Source organism: Mirounga angustirostris, unplaced genomic scaffold (assembly GCF_029215605.1).
Source record: "Mirounga angustirostris isolate CCGP_5_RB_7025 unplaced genomic scaffold, mMirAng1.0.hap1 SCAF_5, whole genome shotgun sequence".
Taxonomy (NCBI): Eukaryota; Metazoa; Chordata; class Mammalia; order Carnivora; family Phocidae; genus Mirounga; species Mirounga angustirostris.
This window is the reverse complement of record NW_026991713.1, coordinates 168223520-168242694: the sequence shown is the minus strand read 5'-3', so window position 1 is coordinate 168242694 and position 19175 is coordinate 168223520. Positions and strand designations below refer to the sequence as shown.

General features: G+C 43.7%; 1 non-coding gene across 1 annotated transcript; it reads right to left on the bottom strand.

The window, feature by feature from the left end:
* Window positions 1-18601: 18601 nt before the first annotated feature.
* LOC123845066 (U6 spliceosomal RNA) lies at window positions 18602-18708 on the bottom strand. The gene has a single exon (XR_006790913.2). It is a non-coding gene; the product is annotated as a U6 spliceosomal RNA (small nuclear RNA).
* Window positions 18709-19175: the final 467 nt, after the last annotated feature.

Here is a 19175-nt window from a genome sequence, read left to right as displayed (position 1 = left end):
CAAGACTTGGGGAGATTTTCAAGGCAGAGAGAAGTCCAGAAGTAGCCACAAAGGAAAAGGATGGGACATTTCAGACATCTGAAAGTCGTTCTGCACGATTGTAGGAGAAATCATCTTAATGATATGGAGAATAATCAGAAAAGAGTATTACAATCTAAAACAATATAGTAGAGTATAAGAGTAAGAATACTCAAGGTATGAGAATGACCTACAGAAGGTGAAGGAACATTAAATCATTGCTTGAATGTGGCAAAGTACAAAAATAGAAATAAGACTGAATAAGGAGATAAATTATTAAACTGATTGAATAATTCCAATTTTTGTTTTATATAAAACAGAAATGGGATTATTCAAGAAAGGGAGTGTGTAAAAAGACAAAAAATAACAAGAATTGGCAAGGACATGGAGAAAAAGGAACACTTGTACACTGTTGGTAGGAATGCAGATTGGCGTAGCCACGGTAGAAAACAGTATGTTGGTTCCTCCAAAAATTAAAAATACAATGACCACTTGAGCCAGTAATTTCACTGCTAGGTATTTACAAAAAAAAAACCCAAAACACTAGTATGAAAAGATAGACGCATCCCTATGGTTATTACAGAATTTTTATAATAGCCAAGATATGGAAGCAACCCAAGTGTCCATCAATAGGTGAAAGGATAAAGAAGATGTGATACACACACACACACACACACACACAATGGACTATTACTCAGCCATAAAAAAGAATGAGATCCTGCCATTTGCGACAACATGGATGGACCTAGAGGCTTTGTAAAATAAGTCTCACAGAGAAAGAAAATACCATATGATTTCACTTATACGTGGAATCAAAAAAACAACAAGCAAACGCAGAAACAGACCCGTAAATACAGAGAACAAACTGGTGGTTGCCAGAGAGGAGGGAATGGGGGGATGGGCAAAATGAGTGAAGGCAAGTGGGAGATACAGGCTTCCAGTTTTGAAGTGAATAGGTCATGGGAGCAAAAGGCACAGCATAGGGAATATAGCCAGTGATAATGTAATAGTGTTGTATGGTGATAGATGGCAGCTAGTCTTGTGGTGAGCACAGCATAAGATACAAACTTGTTGAATCGCTATGTTGTACATCTGAAACTCATGTGACACTGTGTCAACTGTATTTTTAAAAAAAATTTAAGGACCTAATTTAATTGAAATATCTGACATCTGAAAAGTTTTTGATAAAAAAACAAAGAAAGGGAGTATGTGTGTATGTGTATGTGTTATAAGTGGAGACAAGAAGGACAAATCCTAAATACTAACAGTGGCTATATCTGGCTAGTGGGATTGCTCATTATTATTTTTTGCTTCTCCTTATTTTCTATCACAAATATGTATATATTTTTTTATAAAATAACTAATAAAACTGACCTAATCGCAGGAAGTTTTCTATGTCAGGTACCCTTTCAAATGGTGCCAAGTGTTAGGTTCTTTTGTATAATATCACTGGTTCTTTCCAGCAATTGATAATCAGGTCACATGGTCCCAGGCCATATGGGCACTGGTCCTGCTTCTCTATCACCACAGCTGAGATCTTCCAAACTATCTTCAGTGAACGTTAGCTGAATATGGTGGTACAGTAACTCCCTGGTTCCCACTGGCAGGATTCATCCAGTGGCAAGCTCAGGAAAGAGGTCAAGTTTCCTCATTCATTCATTCATTCATTCACCAGCGTTTACTGGGACAGACCCTATCCTCAGGGCTGAGAATAAAACCACAAAACAGCCTCAACTTGGCCCCATGTCACACTCCAAAGAAAAGAGCTATGGAAGACCCATGCTTCATGCCTACAGAGAAGCCTGCATGTCATTGCACTTTCTTACGGACACCGTAGTCCTATTTCATTTCCTTTGTGTTTCCACAGTTAAATATATCTTTAGCAGCCCATTATGTTCTTCTTCAGATATATGAATGAGTTTTTTCAATACTATGTACACAAAGCAATATTTATACATTCCTTATCCGTTTGCATCTTTCACTTAAAAACAGATCTGGAGGACGACATATCAGTAAATACTTGATTTTGCATAGGAGCAAGCACAAATTCATTTCTAGAAGTAAAATATACATTGGGGATTTTGATAGAAATTACTAAATTGTTCTCCATAAACGTCCCAATTTACTCTCACCCACCCCCAATGCCTGTTTTCCAACACCCTTCCTAACCCAACATGATATCGAACCCTTGATCTTGGCCCAACTAATAAGTAAAAAGTGATAGCTCATTTTTGTTTTCATCTGCATTTTTACTGTGAGTCCAGAATATGCTTGAACAGGATTAGAGAACCATTTTGCTAAAAGCCTGTTTGTTGCTACCAAACACAATCTCTTTAAGAGACGAGGACTACAGACTCTCCAGGGGGGCAGAAATAAAGGGCAACAGCGGGCAGTATAAATCTGTTCTCAACCACTACTGTGAAGTAATTGACTGTCCTTCCACCTACAACCTGATCATTCAAAAGCTGCTTTCTGGACTACAGCAGAGAAATCACAGAGGGGACAGAAACCACCATGCATGTGCTTGCTATACGCCAGGCCGCAGACCATATATACACTCTCATTTAATCCTCCTAACATTTTTAATCCATGAGGCTCAGAGAGGTTAAGTACCTGCCCAAACTCACATAGATTATGAATGGCAGAGGAAGGACGGAAGCCAGGTCTTAAAGCCAACACCCATATCTGGTGCACTACAGTGCCCTGTCTCCTTCTCTTCTAGGGTATTTGAAGTCCTTGGCCTGCATCCTGCGATTCACATGCTAAGAGGCCATCTTTTGACTCTTCATCATGACCCCCTAAGCAGAAGTGTCATATGGCATCACCTATCTGTGGAGCCCAAACATAGGTCTTGATAAGATTTCTCACGCTCCCAGCTTCCCCTAAGACTCACCTGTCACTTGAGACTCAATGCTGAATCAACTTGTAGAATTATGGTACACACCCAATTATCAGCACCGGGAATCATTTGGAGATTTTTTTTTTTTTAAAGATTTTATTTATTTATTTGAGAGAGAGAGAGAGAAACAGCATGAGAGGGGATAGGGTCAGAGGGAGAAGCAGGCTCCCCGCTGAGCCGGGAGCCCGATGTGGGACTCGATCCCAGGACTCCGGGATCATGACCTGAGCCGAAGGCAGTCGCTTAACCAACTGAGCCACCCAGGCGCCCTGGAAATTTAAATATTATTCATAAGACCCCCCCAAAATGGCTGAGAGTTGGTCTATATGTTGCAGAGCTGGGCCACTTAACGCAGTGAGATAGCCCAAACAATTTCTTAGTGGCATGCTGATGAGTCACCTTGAGAATGGATACTACAGAGCCTTACAACAGTGGCTTTGAGAAAACCACATTTGACAACTGCAAAGCTCCAATAAGAGTTCCAGCCCGTGGGGCGCCTGGGTGGCTCAGTCAGTTAAGTGTCTGACTCTTGATTTTGGCTCAGGTCACCATCTCAGGGTGGTGAGATCGAGCCCCCCTTTGGGCTCCTTGGTGGGCATGAAGCCTGCTTAAGATTCTCTCTCTCCCGGGCGCCTGGGTGGCTCAGTTGGTTAAGCGACTGCCTTCGGCTCAGGTCATGATCCTGGAGTCCCGGGATCGAGTCCCGCATCGGGCTCCCTGCTCGGCAGGGAGTCTGCTTCTCCCTCTGACCCTCCTCCCTCTCATGCTCTCTGTCTCTCATTCTCTCTGTCTCAAATAAATAAATAAAATCTTAAAAAAAAAAAAAGATTCTCTCTCTCCCTCTCCCTCTGCCCCTTGCCACTCACACTTGAGTGCTCTGTCTTAAAAAAAATAAATACAATTTAAAATTAAAAAAAAAAAAAGAATTCCAGCTCTTGATGTTTCCCCACTTCACATCAGAGTTCTTAACAGAAATATGATGCAGAACCATTGGAGGACAGCCTCTTCCTCAGAAGCTGGGTAATAGCTAGAGACTTCGTTCAGGCAAACCAATCCCTTCCCACAGTGTAAGGGATAAAGACTCTGTCGGAGGAAAAGTTGCCTTGAGAGAAAAGACATTTCAGAATATCTATAAAATGTGCTTCCAAGCAACCTGCCCCGACGTATGACGCTCCCTGTGCGGGGGCTGCTCAGGGTGTGGTGTGGGGATGACGCCCTGCTGGGCCACAGTGACGAGATCATTTCAGAAATTCGGAAGTAAGCATTTGGAAACTTTTCTAGCCATTTGGCCGAGTAATTTTATGTCTGTTGGATCTAATAATAATAAAAAAAAATTTACGAAAGCCATTAAAATGGAGAAGGGTTTTGACATGGGACGAGTGCTCACACAACAGGGCCGCAGTTACTCAGGATAAGGAAGCCCGGGCGCTCTATCACATCGCAAAGGATTTCCAGGGTCCCCTCCATGGTGAGAGCCACGTGACGTGGGGCACCCACGTGGCAGGCAGGTCACAGCACCGTGTGCTTACAGACTTCTCCACTACAGGACCTAGCAGAAGGGGAAACCACCACCAAGACACCCGTCACACAACTGTGGCAATTGGAAGTTGTATTTAAAAGGTGCAAAGTGGCTTCTTTGAGGAGAAACTTCTGTGCACTCTTTCAAGAGGGGCAGAGCAAACACCTCTGAGAAAATAATTACGGAGTTCTGTCACATACACCAGAAATCCGTATCCAAGACAGGGGCACAGCCAAATTCCAGAGAGTTGTCAAGAATTCCCAAGGATGTGCTAAGTGAAAGAAGCCAGACGCCAAAGGATAAATATATATGGTTCCTGGTATATGAGGTACTCAGACCAGGTAAATTCACTGAGACAGAAAGTGGAGTGGAGGTTACCAGGGGCTGGGGGGAGAGACAGGTGGGGAGTTAATGTTTAATGGCTACAGGGTTTCTACTGGGGATGATGAAAAAGTTCTGGAAATGGATAGTAGTGATGGTTGTGTAACATTGTGAATGTACTCAATGCCACTAAATTGTACACTTAAAAATGGTTAAAATTGTACCTAAAACTAATATTACACTGGGTGTTAACGATATTGGAATTAAAATGAAAAACTTAGTAAAATTTTAAAAATGGTTAAAATTGTAAGTTTTCTGTATATTTTACCACAATAAATAAGAATTCCCAATGTGTTTCTGAGTACTGATTGCTTATTAGAAGGAAAAAAAAAAAAAAGCAAAAACCAAAACAGAATACTTCCAATAAAGCAGCCTCTTTCTGAGGCCTGAGTGAACACCAAAAATAAATTAATTAATTAAAGCACAGAGTTCATCCCATTTGCATCCAGTTATTGCACTTGTAAACCAGATATATACCTTTTACTCATAAAGAAAGACTAGGGAGAAAATAAAAACCCACATTATTTTAAAAAGCAGTCAAGGCAGGTGCCTGGGTGGCTCAGTCGGTTAAGCATCTGATCTTGGTTTCGGCCCAGGTCATGATTTCAGGGTCGTGGGATCAAGCCTCATGTTGGGTTTCACACTGGGCATGGAACCTGCTTAAGATTCTTTCTCTCCCTCCCCCAGACCCCCTCTAAAAAGATAAAAATAAAAAAGCAGTCAAGAATTCTACTAGTATTAAAACCCCTGTGATTCTCTGTGTCAATAGACACTCCTATTTTATCCCATCTTATTGAAATTTTCCCCACTCCCGTGCAATATCTGTCTCCTTACCTGCTGTTTGAGCTGACTCAGCTAATCAGATTGCCTGAGTCAGACCACCAGCCTTCGTGGGCAAACCTTCAAACGCTCTGCACATAGTTAAGGAGGGTATCATTCCATAAGACAAATTTTATTTTTCATTTAAGATATATAAGATATTTAAGTAAGAGTTTCCTTTAAGAGTCACCAAACCGGGCACCTGGGTGGCTCAGTTGGTTAAGCAACTGCCTTCAGCTCAGGTCATGATCCTGGAGTCCCGGGATCGAGTCCCGCATCGGGCTCCCTGCTCGGCAGGGAGTCTGCTTCTCCCTCTGACCCTCCCCCCTCGCATGTGCGCTCTCTCTCTCTCTCTCATTCTCTCTCTCAAATAAATAAATAAAATCTTTAAAAAAAAAAAAAAAAGAGTCACCAAACCAGGGCGCCTGGGTGGCTCAGTTGGTCATGATCCCTGAGTCCTGGGATCAAGTCCTGCATTGGGCTCCCTGCTTAGCGGGGAGTCTGCTTCTCCCTCTGACCCTACCCCCTCTTGTGCTCTCTCTCTCTCCTCTCTCTCTTTCAAATAAATAAAATAAAAATCTTTAAAAAAAAAAAAAAAGAGTCACCAAACCAACTCAATGAACTCTACTCCATAAATTGTCATGGTTTTATATCCTCCCAGGAACCTTACATCTTTCCCCATCCCTCTCAATCATGGTTAGACCAGGTGTTCTCCAAGTATCTATTCAACAGCTACTCCTCATCTCTATATATTCTCTCTTGGCAAGCCCACCCACCGTCTCACCTTTAGTAAACCCCGTCTTTCTCGCTATGATTCCCACCTATTTCTCCCTAGCCTCAGGTCTCCATGTTGACTACCTACCGAACAACTCCACAATGGTGTCCCACAAATACTTCAAGCCTGGCATGATCAAACATTTATCGTCTTACCTCCCAAACCTGATCCTCTTCCCACATTAGGCACCTCTACAAACGACACCACCACCATCTTCCCAGTGACCCAAGCATGGAACCTGCCTGGACTTCAGTGATATCTCCCTATATTATCCCCCTGCCTTCTGGTTTTCTTGTTCTCAACCCATCTGGCATATTCCTCAATTAGATTACTCCATCTGAGGTATCAGAAACCAGAACAATAGTTGATCATTCTCTGCAAAGACTAGAAAGTTCCAAGGACCTCACATCACACAAACCAGAGGCCAGTGAAACTAGACTTTGCCTGGAATCCAATAAGGGGCACCCAGAAGCCAGAGCTGCCCCACCAATCTGCTAAACCTAAAGACGTTACCCCTAATATTTACAGGGGTGACAACAATTACAATACATCCTCCCAGCATTATAAGCTGGAGGTCAGCACCACCATCAGAAGATGCTGGATGGAGGTGGAGACCTTGTGGGGTAAGATGGGGACAGCTATTCTCTATCTTCTCATGTATTGAGCATCATTTATGTGCCAAGCACTGTCCTAGGGAGCTAGAGACACGGAGAAGCATGCCACGCTGGAATTCCTAGTACAAAGAAGAGACACAAAATTGTGACACAGGGTGCTCTTGCTTCGCTAGAGATGTATATACACAGGACACTGGAGGACAGAGAGATGAGTCCCCAGTACCGCCGGGAGCTTGGGTGCCATGGTAGAGATTATGGAAGCCTTCACAGAAATCGCTACCCTGAGGTTTGAGCTGGAATTTCAAGGACAAGGAAAGAGGACTGTAAAGGAGAAGAACCTTCCAGGAAGAGGAACCATGGGTGCAGAGTGAGGGCATGAGGACACATGGATTTTGAGGAAAGAGCTCGTGTTATGGCATGGCCATGAAGGGCAGTGGTAGGAAATGATGCTAGAGAAGTATTCAGGTCCAGGATCACACAGAATTTCATACCCTAAGCTAACCTGGGCCTTTGACCTTCTCCAGGGACCCGAGAAGCAAGCATCACAAATCACGTTTAGCCCTTAGAGGTGGGTGCGAACTTACATATCATCTATCAACTCCTCTTGTTTCGTAAGCCAGGAAAGGAGTTACGATGAGAAGAAGCAACTTGCCCGGGGCCTTCTGATGATCCTCGAGTATTACACCTTCTCACACAATAAAAACCCCACATGCAGAGTCTCTGCTCAGAGCGAACCATGTAAAATAGACTCGGCGACGTGAGGGGAGTGAGGATGCAGCAAAGCACCTGCCGCAGGGCACTCCCCTTGAAAGCAGGCCTGAAGGAAGAAATCAGCATTTGCAGAAAGAATAGATTGCACACAGACTTAATGAGGAAAAATAAACACCCATCAAAGGCAAGCGAACACTCCCTGTGAGTCATCCGGAGCCAAATGTGCCAAACCCCAGAATGTGCTAACAGCACTTTAAGGTCCTAATATCCTTAACCAGCCGTAAGATAAACAATTACCTTAATCATAATCAAGAACAAATGGTCAAATACAAGCACCTAACCTCTAATCTGAAAAAATTTTTAAGGTTCGCTTTATTCTTTTTAGCTTCTCTGTCTGTTTCAGGGGAGGCAAAAGGAATTATTAGCACAGTGTGAAGGTTTGCCCATGCACGGAGCTTATACTGAGTAAACAGAGACAGTAGAGGTATAATCAAGCATGAACTTTGGACCTAGATGGAGCAAGATTTGAATGACAGCTCATTCACTTAGTAAATATGACTTTGAGCTGATTTCTTGCCTCTATAAACTTCTCGAAATTGCACGGCATGCTGCAGGCACGAAGTAGATGCTCGGATATTCACAGGTTCTGTTTCCACCTAACACGCCCCTGTGGGAGAGTGTTTGCAAAAATAGCCACAGTAATTCCCCTTTCTGTATCTATGTCCCTTCCCACGTGGATCTGGGGCTTGCCAAGTGACCTGTTTTGACAAATGACATGTGGAAAATGTGACACCTGAAGCAGAAAACTGAAAAGTGTTTGTGCATTGGAGTTTTTCCCCCCTCTTTTGTTCCTCTAGGGAGTCTTTAAATCACCCCAATAGGAACAAGTCTGAGCTAGTCTGCTGGATGATGAGAGACATGTGGTCAAATCATCTTATTACCCCAGCTGACATCAAGCCAACCACCAGACATTGAGAGTGGCCTTCTTAGAACAGCCAGCCAGCCCATTCCAAGAACCACCCAGCCAAACCACTAATCATAAGAAACAACAAATGCTTGCTGTTTAAGTCTCAAATTTTGGAGTGGCTTGTTAGGCAGACAAGCTGACAAACACACTCCTTCCTTACATGTGAGGAGCCCCCTGGTTTACGGGCTCAGGTCTCTCCTTAGTCAACATGGGAAATCAATACATCAACATCAAAATGTATCTCAAAGCTGCAGCCCCAGAAAGGTCTCTCTTGCCTATGGACATTTCATCCCTATATCTTTTGGGTACCTCAAGTCAAGGGCCAATACTAAACTCACTATATTCCCCCCCACCAAAAAAACAAAATGTTCCTCTCATTGCTCTGTTCCCAACATGCGAAACATGAGGATTGTTCTCCACTGTTCCTCCTTAGCTTATACATCCAGTCAGCCCCCGGGTTCCTGTCAATTCAACCTCTTAAACACCTAGTGGCTCCTTCCCTCTTCCTTATCCCCATTATTTCTATGCCATGAAAGTCTCTTACCCTGTTTTACCAAATGACTGCAATAAGCCCTAAGCGACTTCCTGCCTTCAGAATGTTCCCCCACCAATGCAGCTTCCATCCGAGCCTGCTACTCCCCTGCGGAAAGCTCTTCAGCATGTCCCCATCGTTTATGGGATGATGCCCAAATGTCTTAACCTATCACAGAAGTCCTTTCTCAAGCTGGCCCCTCCGCTGCCATTTCTACCTTCTGTCACACCCCATACAGAACTTCCGGTTCCCCCAGGGAACCACGGGGTGGGGGGGGCCTTTGCACATGTTGTTTGCACAGGCATGTCAGTCCTCTTTTATGAATTTCTACTCATCATTAGACTCAACTCAGAAGTCACATCTTGTGTATAAAGTGCCCCCCCCACTCCAACCCCAAAAGAGGTGAATCTCTTCTCCATAATATCACTGTGCTTTGTGCATTCCTTGAATGTGGCCATTATCATGTTATATTATAGTAGTCTGTTAATAGTTCTCTCTTCCCCCAACATCCCCAAACCTTTCTAACCTTTCTACAGCCTTCTTTCTTATAGCATTGGGTCTAAGATCTAGTATATAATAAGCATTCCCCAAAAAGTTCATCTCATGAGTGAAATCTTAGCACCCTTCCCTTTTCCCTTACAATAGGCTAACGTCATGGGTCTATCACTAATCACTTCCAAATGCAGATATGCTCATTTTACAAAATTTTGAACAAAATTGCCAACACACACACACAGAAATGTCATTCCCCAAAAAGTTCATCTCATGAATGAAATCTTAGTGCCCCTCCCTTACATACGATGGCTTCGTGGTTCTGTCATTAATAACAGCCAAATGCAGATATGCTCATCTTACAAAATTTTGAACAAAACTAACACAGAAAAAAATATATATGTCATAGATTTCCAGATTGAAGATTTCTGTTTGGGGGGGTATCCCTTTTGCTATTAGTTCCCGGCAAATTAAGTGATGTAACCTGGTTCTGTAAGGGCGATGTACATCTCTGGCCCAAAGGAAGAAGTTCTAAGAATAAGGAGTTTGATGACTTTCATAGAAATCTTACATTCTGGGGAAGGCTCTGATCAAAGAGAGGAGTAAGAGATATGAAGTCAAGCAGTAGATTCCAGGTTCAGAAAAGACCATAAAACTTTGGAGGCACCGTATGAAATATGCCGATCCCTTTCCCCAGTAGGGTGATGTCCTGGAGACAGCACAGTCTCCGGATTCCAGAGGCTTGAAGTCAAGTCTTAGTTGCTGTACACTTCCTACTGCCTGCTAGCAACAGTCTGACATTCCCTTTCTGCATCTGTAAAATGAAGGATTTGAACCAAATGTATTTCCAAATCCCATTAAGTTCCGCAAGTCTGTAGGTCTGAGCCTACGGCAATGATTCCTAAACCTCCCAGCGTATCAACATCACTTGGGAAGCTTTATAAATCCACATTTCCCCAGGCTCCCTTCTCAGAAATGGTGATTCTCCCAATTTGAAGAGAAGTCTGGGAATTCTGTAATTTTAGAAAACCCCAGCAGGTGATTCTGATGCAAAGCCCCATTTGGGAGCTGGGCCACCATCTAGAAACTTCATGTGCTGCCATTTTTCAGCTACTTCTACCAACTACAGAAGAATGTTTTCCAGTGGGAATATATCCCCAATTACACGATGATGGTTAAAAGAAATACAGGATTCACTTACCCTAAAGTCACCTTCGGGGAACACGTCTATTGCTCAAATATGGAAATCACCTAAAGAGTTTTGTATTTCGATACAAATGTATTATCACCATTTGAAGCATGTGATTTGGTCTAATCTTGGGCAAAATACTTTCCATACAAACCTAAGTTTTTTTAATGGAAATCAGTGAAAAAATATATTTCATGTATAAGTATTTATAGCCACTGCCTAGGGACATAGCGACACGGCAGAGTAAGTTACATGTTTGTGGCACAAACCAGTAGCAGGATAAAAATGTACCATCTATGCCTAGATAGACACTGGTTGCCTACCACCTTCCATGTTTTACTTACCAGCAGGATCTATCCAGTTCAAGGCAATGAATCATTATAAATCTAAGTTAATTGTGGACAATTCTATTTCCCTTGAAAAGATGCTAATTTTGGCAGCCCCTCTGGCAGTGATGAGAGTGGAAAGCCAGTCTGCTGATGGGCTTCTGGGAAACATTTCTTTCCCCCCTCCTTGATAAAGAGACGATCTTTTTGTCACTGAGATCCCTGCTTCTTCCTTCCTTGAATGTAAAGGGGTACATCATGGCGACCATGAGGTATTAAGCGTGAGGCCCAAATGCCCATAAGCAGAGATGACATAGTAGAAAATGAGAAAAGAGCCTAGATTTTAATGACATTAGGGAACCTCGGCTTCCACCAAAGAACTAACAGCAGACCTCTTGTTAGGCGAGACAATTAGGTATCTTTATTGTTAAAATCACTGTGAGCCTCGATTTTTGTTACTTGCTGTCAAAAATACACCTTAACCAAAAATCGATTTCTGGTCAAGGTTAAGTATAATCCACAGGAGACAGCTAGGCATGCTCGGGGTCAGAGTCTCATGCCATAGGATCGGGAAATATCCCCCAGGAAGAAGCATTTCAGTAGCTGCTCAAAGAACAGGCAGAAGACAGGAGGAAGGCGGGTGGGGGCAGTAACAGTTTTCCTGGAGATGGTTTGAAAATGAGAGAAAGGACTAAAGGGGTCTCAAGTTTATCATTTGACATTCTAGTAGGGGAGTCTTTACTATGGAAATGGATAAGATTTCTCTTTTCCCCAAAAACCGAAGTCAAAAAATTATAGGAGTCACCAAAACCTTCTTCACATATCCAACTACTTTTATTGCTCATATTCACTCCTCATCTTGAAGGCTCTGTCTGTGGTCCTGTGCCCCACCCCATGGCGCCACCCGAGGACCCTTCATTTCAGGTCCTATGAACTCCTGGCACCCCTTCTGGCTCTTGGTCACTGGAGCCCAGGCCCCTTTGACTTCGGTGGTGCTCACTCCAAGTGAGCGTATCGAGTCCCCTGGGATTCTGAAAACCACGTTAGCATAAGATTCTCACATCTGGAACTGGTTTCTGGAAAACATCAAGAAAGGCAACACACACTGTATCTCCTCTCACTCTGGTTCTCATTCTCTCTCTAACACTTAAGGAAATTAAAAAGAACCTCTTGGTGTATATAGCACATTGGCACATCAAAGTCCCCCAAGGAAAATATTTGAATTTCTCCCATCTATTTTCCTCTCCCGTTCTTTATGCCTCTCAATGAGAAGAAAGGTAGAGCTTACATTTTATGTCAACACAAAAGGCCTCCGTTTGTGTGCATTACTTATTAAAGTATTCAGCGATTCAATGTCAAGGTATGTATTATACATACTTTTTTTTCTAGGCCATTATCAGCTTTCTTACAACACTATTATTCTTCAGCCCAGCTAATGCTTCTGTCAAAGATTTAGCAACAAGCATGGAAAATGTCAAACAGTGGGGAAGAAACCTAGCTGTTTCCACAACTGCACAAAAAGCCCGAGTTGTCTTTTATGGAAAAGCAGCATAATTCCGCTATGAACACCAATGGATGTTTTATCAGGGGACAGGGTAGTGGTGTGGTTTATTTGTTTTTCTCTGCACACCTGAGTCCGTTTCCTCTGAATACATTTCCTTTCTTCTCCTGCCAATATACTTAATAAAACAGGGCCTCTGTTGTTATCATTTTGCCCTCTTCCCAGGAGGTATCTGGCTTGGAACGCGACAGAAATCAGCCAAGGGAGTCAGTCCTGTTCTGTCTGCAGAGCAGTGTGATAAGATTTAAGGAGCACTAAAAGGCTCCTCTGGAGAAAAATATTTTCCCAACCTGCTTACCAGGGTGCCTGAAATTACAACCCTTCTGCTTTAAGGCACGGAGAGCCTCCATTAAAATGCAAATATGTGAGGTGAGTTATTTTATCAAACTATCACATCTTAGCTTGAATTAGTTTATGGCTTAATTCAAAATCCCAAAGTGATGGGACCCGAAGCGAAGGGCTGTTATGTCTGAATGTGAGCAAAGATGATACAAAGGTTTAGGGTTTACAATGCGTTGCCTACGAAGCAGGCCCGGATAGCGGGACAACGTGAGAAAACAGGGTACAGTCTGATGGTACCAAAAGTGAAGTCCAAGGTTAATACAGAGAGCAGGTGCTCTCAATAATCCTGGCTGAGGAACAGGTTGGTCCGTGTGGTTGAGGAGGTATCATCCTCACACTTCAGAGGTGAACTCAAGGTAGCATCAATGTGCATATGGCCTCTCTCCCCTCCCCCACCCCCCACCCTTGAAGGGCCGTCCTCATGGGACTTACCTACCATTGCTTCCCTGTCTGAGTGTGCTCAGGACTCTTACCCACTCCCTCCCCTAGAGCCTATGATGAATACTACCAGTGCCCTCCAATATTTCCACGTCTCTCCCTTCCCACCCTTTTCAAGTTGGTCATGGCCATCTGACTGACTTGGGCCAGTGAAATATTAACAAAAATGGTCTGTGTCACTTCCAGGCAGAAGCAAGGGAGAGCTGGCTCATGATTCTCCAGGCAGGCTTCTGCCATGGTGAGCTCTGAAGCGTGGTGAACTTGAGTAAAGATGCTACAAGGTCAAAGCAGCCAAGAATGGTGGACACAGAGAACAAGTGCCTGGAAACCTGCTCAGATTTGCAGATGACCATAACTGAGCAGGAATACGCTTCTGTCATGTTAGACCCCTGAGGCTTTGGTGTTACCACTTCCGCGTCACCTAGTCTCCCCTGACAGATCCTTACCCCATAGACTTTTCACCTCAGGAAATATCATCAGGCCCACCCTATTATCCTACACTTCTCATTCAACAAATATTTATTGAGCACCTACTACGTGCCAGATGATATTCTGGTACCAGGGATTTAGTAGTAATAGTAAAGACAAAGTCCTTGGGCTCATGGAGGTTGCATTCCAGTCAAGGAAGAAAGATTATAAATAAGTCTATCTGTTAGGATTAGATTTGGTTGAGTATTGCAGAAAACCCGAATAATACCAATTTAACCAAGTTGTAGGTCTAGTTTCTCTCACATAAAATAAGTCTGGAGGTTGGCACTCCAAGACTCATAGGGTGGCTCTACAATGACATCAGGGGCCCAGACTCCTCCTGTCTTTCTGATCTACCATCCTTAGCACCTGGCTTCCGTCTTCCGGACCACCTAGAATTCCAAAATGGCCGCCACAGCTCCATGCGTTTTACCTACATTCTAGCAGGAAGAAAGAGAAAAGAGGAAAGGGAAGAAGAGGTATCTCCCAACAGAGAGCTTTCCCTGAAGATCTGGTCCACAGGTAATACATACAACTTACTGACTACTCCTACTTTCAAGGGAGGCCGGTAGAGAAATACAATCCCAACTGGATAGATTTTTGCCACAAAGAAAACAGGGTTCTATTAGTAAAGAAGAGAATGAGTACTGAGTAGGCATTTAACAGTCTCTGCCGTAATAGATAAACGAATAAGGATTTAAGCTGGTGATAGGTATTTTGAAGAGAAAAAAAAAGTGATAAAAAAAATGGAAATAGTGTAACTTTACCCAGGGTAGGGGAGAAGACCAGGGCACTGGAACGATGACAAGTCCTCCATGGAGATAGCTGGGGAAGGGAGCCCCAGGCAGCAGGAATGAGGAGTGTCAAGGCTTGCTGGAACAGAGAGGAACAGAGAGCCCTTCCCACCCAGTCAGTGGAGCAGAGGGAGTGAAGGGGATGTGGTTGGAGATGAGGTCAGAGAGGCAGGGAGAAGCTAAGTCACCAAGGACCTTGTGAATTTCATTCCAAGTGTGATGGGAAGCAAGCAGGGGGCTGAGGGACAAGCAGAAAGTGGCATTACCTGGGTCCTCCTTAGTGCTGTCATTCTGGGTGCTAAATGTTGCAAACTGGTTTGCAGAGGGATAAGAATGGTGACCAGGTAGGAGGCCAATTCAGACATCCCAACAAGAGATAGTGGTGCTGTACCTATAGTAGGATGGATGGGCAGTTCTAAGAATGCCACTGTCATCAGTAGCCATGAATTTTTGCTGCCACCACCAACAAGCATGAATTTCTGTTCAACCCCATCGGCCTTGATGGGTAACTTTTTCTCCCAGAGTTTAGCTGCTCATCTGCAGGCTTACAGAAAGTTGGGTGTTTCCAGAATTGGAGACTTGCTCAGACAGTGTGATTGACTGGGGCCAAGGGAAGGCTAGGAAGGAAGGCTGTTGAGACAAGCCACTGAAATGGGGGACACTGGGCTCCCAGCGGGATAGGAAGGGATGGAAGCAGAGGCTGCAGGTGAAGCATCCCCCCACCCTAGAGTCAGCCACTTCCTCTTTCCCACCTGCAGCTGATGCTTGGCTTCTCCCTCTCTGCCCGGCTTCTGCGGATGGATACAGAGCTGGCCTCTCTGCCCACCACCAGCTGACCAGTACCGCTGGGCCTCACCTCTCTGATCACCCTTGGCCTCATACTCTGCTGTTCCCTGGTTGGTCCTGCCCCCACCTCACCCAGCCCAAGTGTGGGGCTCCCGAGTATCTCAGAAGAAAGAGGAAACTCGACTTATACAGTCCAGTGGTTAAGCATAAGGGCTGAAGGTAGGCTGTGGGTTCCAATCAAGCTCCTTTACGGTCCAGGTGTGTCACTGAAAAATTACTCACCTTCTCTGTGCCTCAATGTCTTCATCTATAAAATGGGACCTACCTCATAGGGCTATTGTAAAAATCAAATGATTTAATGAAAAGCACACAGGAGAGTACATAGTACACAGTAAAGCTCCCGATTAAAGTTATTCAATGTTATTATTTATCATCTTCCAGCATTACTCAGACCAAACGTCCCTCCCTCCCACAACCCCCTCCCCACCCCAGGCTCCATTTATTTCCTTTTCCTAACTCGTCTTGTGCTTACTATTCATAACACATAATCTGCTCTTACAACATGCTGTCCTGTTCTCTAATTGTTGGTATCACTCAATTTGGCACTTGAATCCACACTAATTACTGTACGCTAATATATAAAATCATGCCCTGTCCTAATTCTTCATGTGTGTGTCTTAGCTCTTCTCTCCGATTCTTGGAGGAGATTCGCATAGGCTCATCGTAGTGCCCTCCCACACCTTCATGGTGGACAGTGCGGTTCTAGACACCAGGTGGCAGGGGTTTTAAGAACTAGGGTACAGAGAGAGGGCCTTTCATCTGGAAAACTCCCATAATCCTGTGCATCAGGGAACCTAACGGAAGTTAGGTTTTTATATTGACATATAAATCTCTAGTTAAGCCCACCCTTCTCTGGGCAGGGCCTGTGCTATCCAGGGGAGAATACTGTCAGGCATTATCTTCCTAAAGGTCTCCAAACCGCCTCAAGAAGGAGTCTGACTCAGTCAAGATTAAAAACTACAACTTTAGCCTGATCCTCAGGCTTCCTGGGCCAGCGAGGGTAACTGGCCCTCTATACAAATAAACTCTTCCACACCCCCAGCCCAGGGCCTCTCCGGCCATAAGGAAGAAACAAAGAAGCCGAAAGTACAGATGGGGGGCTGGGCACTCCTGTATGCAGGTCCAGGTTCGAATCCAGGCTGTGGTCAGATGGCCAACACGAGGGTGAGGGGGGTGAGGGGTGGCCGGCAGGTAGAAGGGTGGGGGAATTAACTGAGAAAAGAGCCAGGACAGAAACTTGACTTCCCTTTTTAAAATGGGCTCGGTTGCAGCGCCTGGGTGGCTCAGTGGGTTAAGCGTCCGACTCTTGATTTCGGCTGAGGTCATGATCCCAGGGTCCTGGGATGGAGCCCCACATCAGGCTCCCCAGGGAATCTTGCTTGTCTCCCTCTCCTTCTGCCCCTCCCCCTGCTTGCACGCTCTCTCTCTCAAATAAAATAAAATTTTTAAAAATAAAATAAAATAATAAGATGGGTTTAGTGATGGAAATCAAGGAAGACAGAGAGAAGGAGAAAGGGGTACAGAAGTTACAACCCAGCAGGACTTAGCAAAGATTCCACAGCATCCTGGTGCTAGCCTTGTCATCTCTCCAGCAACACAAACCCTTCTGACCTTGCCTCGTTGAAGGGAAGGTGCCGCTGCTGATCGTGGTCTGTTCCCATGCCCATTGGCTGCCCTTTCCTATTCAGCCCAAACCCTGTCAATTACACTTCTCGGACTCTGGTGCCAACTGGCTTCTGGTTAATTTCTGCCAAAGAGAGGCACTGGGAGGAGACTGGAGGACGGAGTGCAGTTCCTCCCCGACCCTCCTCCCCATCTCTGCCTTCTGCAGCTTCTCATCAGACCTGTGCTTCCGGGTCCCACCAGGCACCCAGATCCTGGGGTCTGGCTACAGCCCCTCCTTTCTCTTCAGTCCCTGCAGTTTGTGTTCCTGTTCATCTGTGCATTGACCCATAAGCCCATTGGGCTTTTCAGCTTTTACAGCACCTCACAATGACTTCCCAAATGATTTCCCTCTATTGAACTGGCTGGTGCGGGCTCCATAGTCCTGGCCAGTCCCTGACTGATAAACATATTGTGATACTACATCACTTTCTCTCCCCCAAACTCATTTCAGTCTTCAGAATCCTATTCAGGCCGGGATTATCCAAGTTGATATTAACAAAAGCTTCCATTTAAAAGTTAAGGGGAAACGCACTTTTAAAAGAAGCAGTAAATGAAGATAAAGGCTGAAATAAATAAATTGTAAAACATAAAGCAGGAGAATGATAAATTAGTTCAAATGCTGTTTTTTTTTATAAGACTACTAAAATAAACAAACTTCTGACAAATATAATTAAGGGAACATTTTTAATTAGAAATGAGGAAGGAGATAGGACAAAATATAGAAAACAGCTTTTTTGCTCCAAATCCAAAGAGAATACTGTTAGCTAATAAATGGAAATCTTCAATGAAATGAATAATTTCTAGAAAAATATAGATTACTAGAAATAACTCAAGAAATATAAATCTAAATAGAATAATAACCAAGGAAGAAGTTGAGGAAATGATCTGATAACAACCTAAAAAAGGTAGTTGGTCCCAGTGTTTCCACAAGAATAATTTTCATACTTTTAAGAAACAGATAATCCCGATGTTGTATAAAACATCCAGAGTGCAAAACGAGATAAGAATACCTTCATGTCCATTAGGCAAGCATGATCTTCTTCCTAAAGCCCAATAAAGGTAAAACACACAAAAAAGAAAATTATAGTCACCCATCCCAAGTGAATATGAATAGGAAAAACTTAAATAAAACCCTCACCTCTAAAAAGGAACTTGTTTTACTGGACTGCTTCAGATCTTTAGAGGGAAGATAAGTTCTAGGGTTTTTTGGTAACAGCTTTACTGAGATACAATTCTTACACCATAAAAAATAGGGAACACCTTACAAATGTGCATGTCATCGTAGCACAGAGGCCAGGCTAATCTTCTCTGTATCGTTCCAATTTTAGCATATGTGCTGTGAAAGCAAGCACAAGGGATAATAACTTTGTAAGTTAAGTTGGAAGAAATTATAAAGGGTGGACAGTTTGTACATTGTAGAAATAAATAACCATTTGGTAAAGCTAGAACTAAAATCAAAGGAAAAATATCATCTGGGGAAAACATTCGCAGCAAATAGAAAACAGGGTTCATTTCTCTGTTAGGTAAAGAGCTTCTGTATACTGACACTGAAAACTTAAATCCCTAATATGCTAACTGGCAAAGAATTGAAGGAGACAATTCAGGAAAACAGAGATGCTATTCGTAAACAAGCATGTGGGGAAACGTTCCACTTCACTTGCAATCAGAGATATAGCCACTCAAATAATGTTGTAGCATCCTACACCCACCACCTTGGAGGAATTTTAGAAATTATTCAGTATTACAACACTGTCTCCGCACACACTGTTGGTAGCCACGTGAACTGACATCATCTCTTGGAGATCCATATCGGGGAATC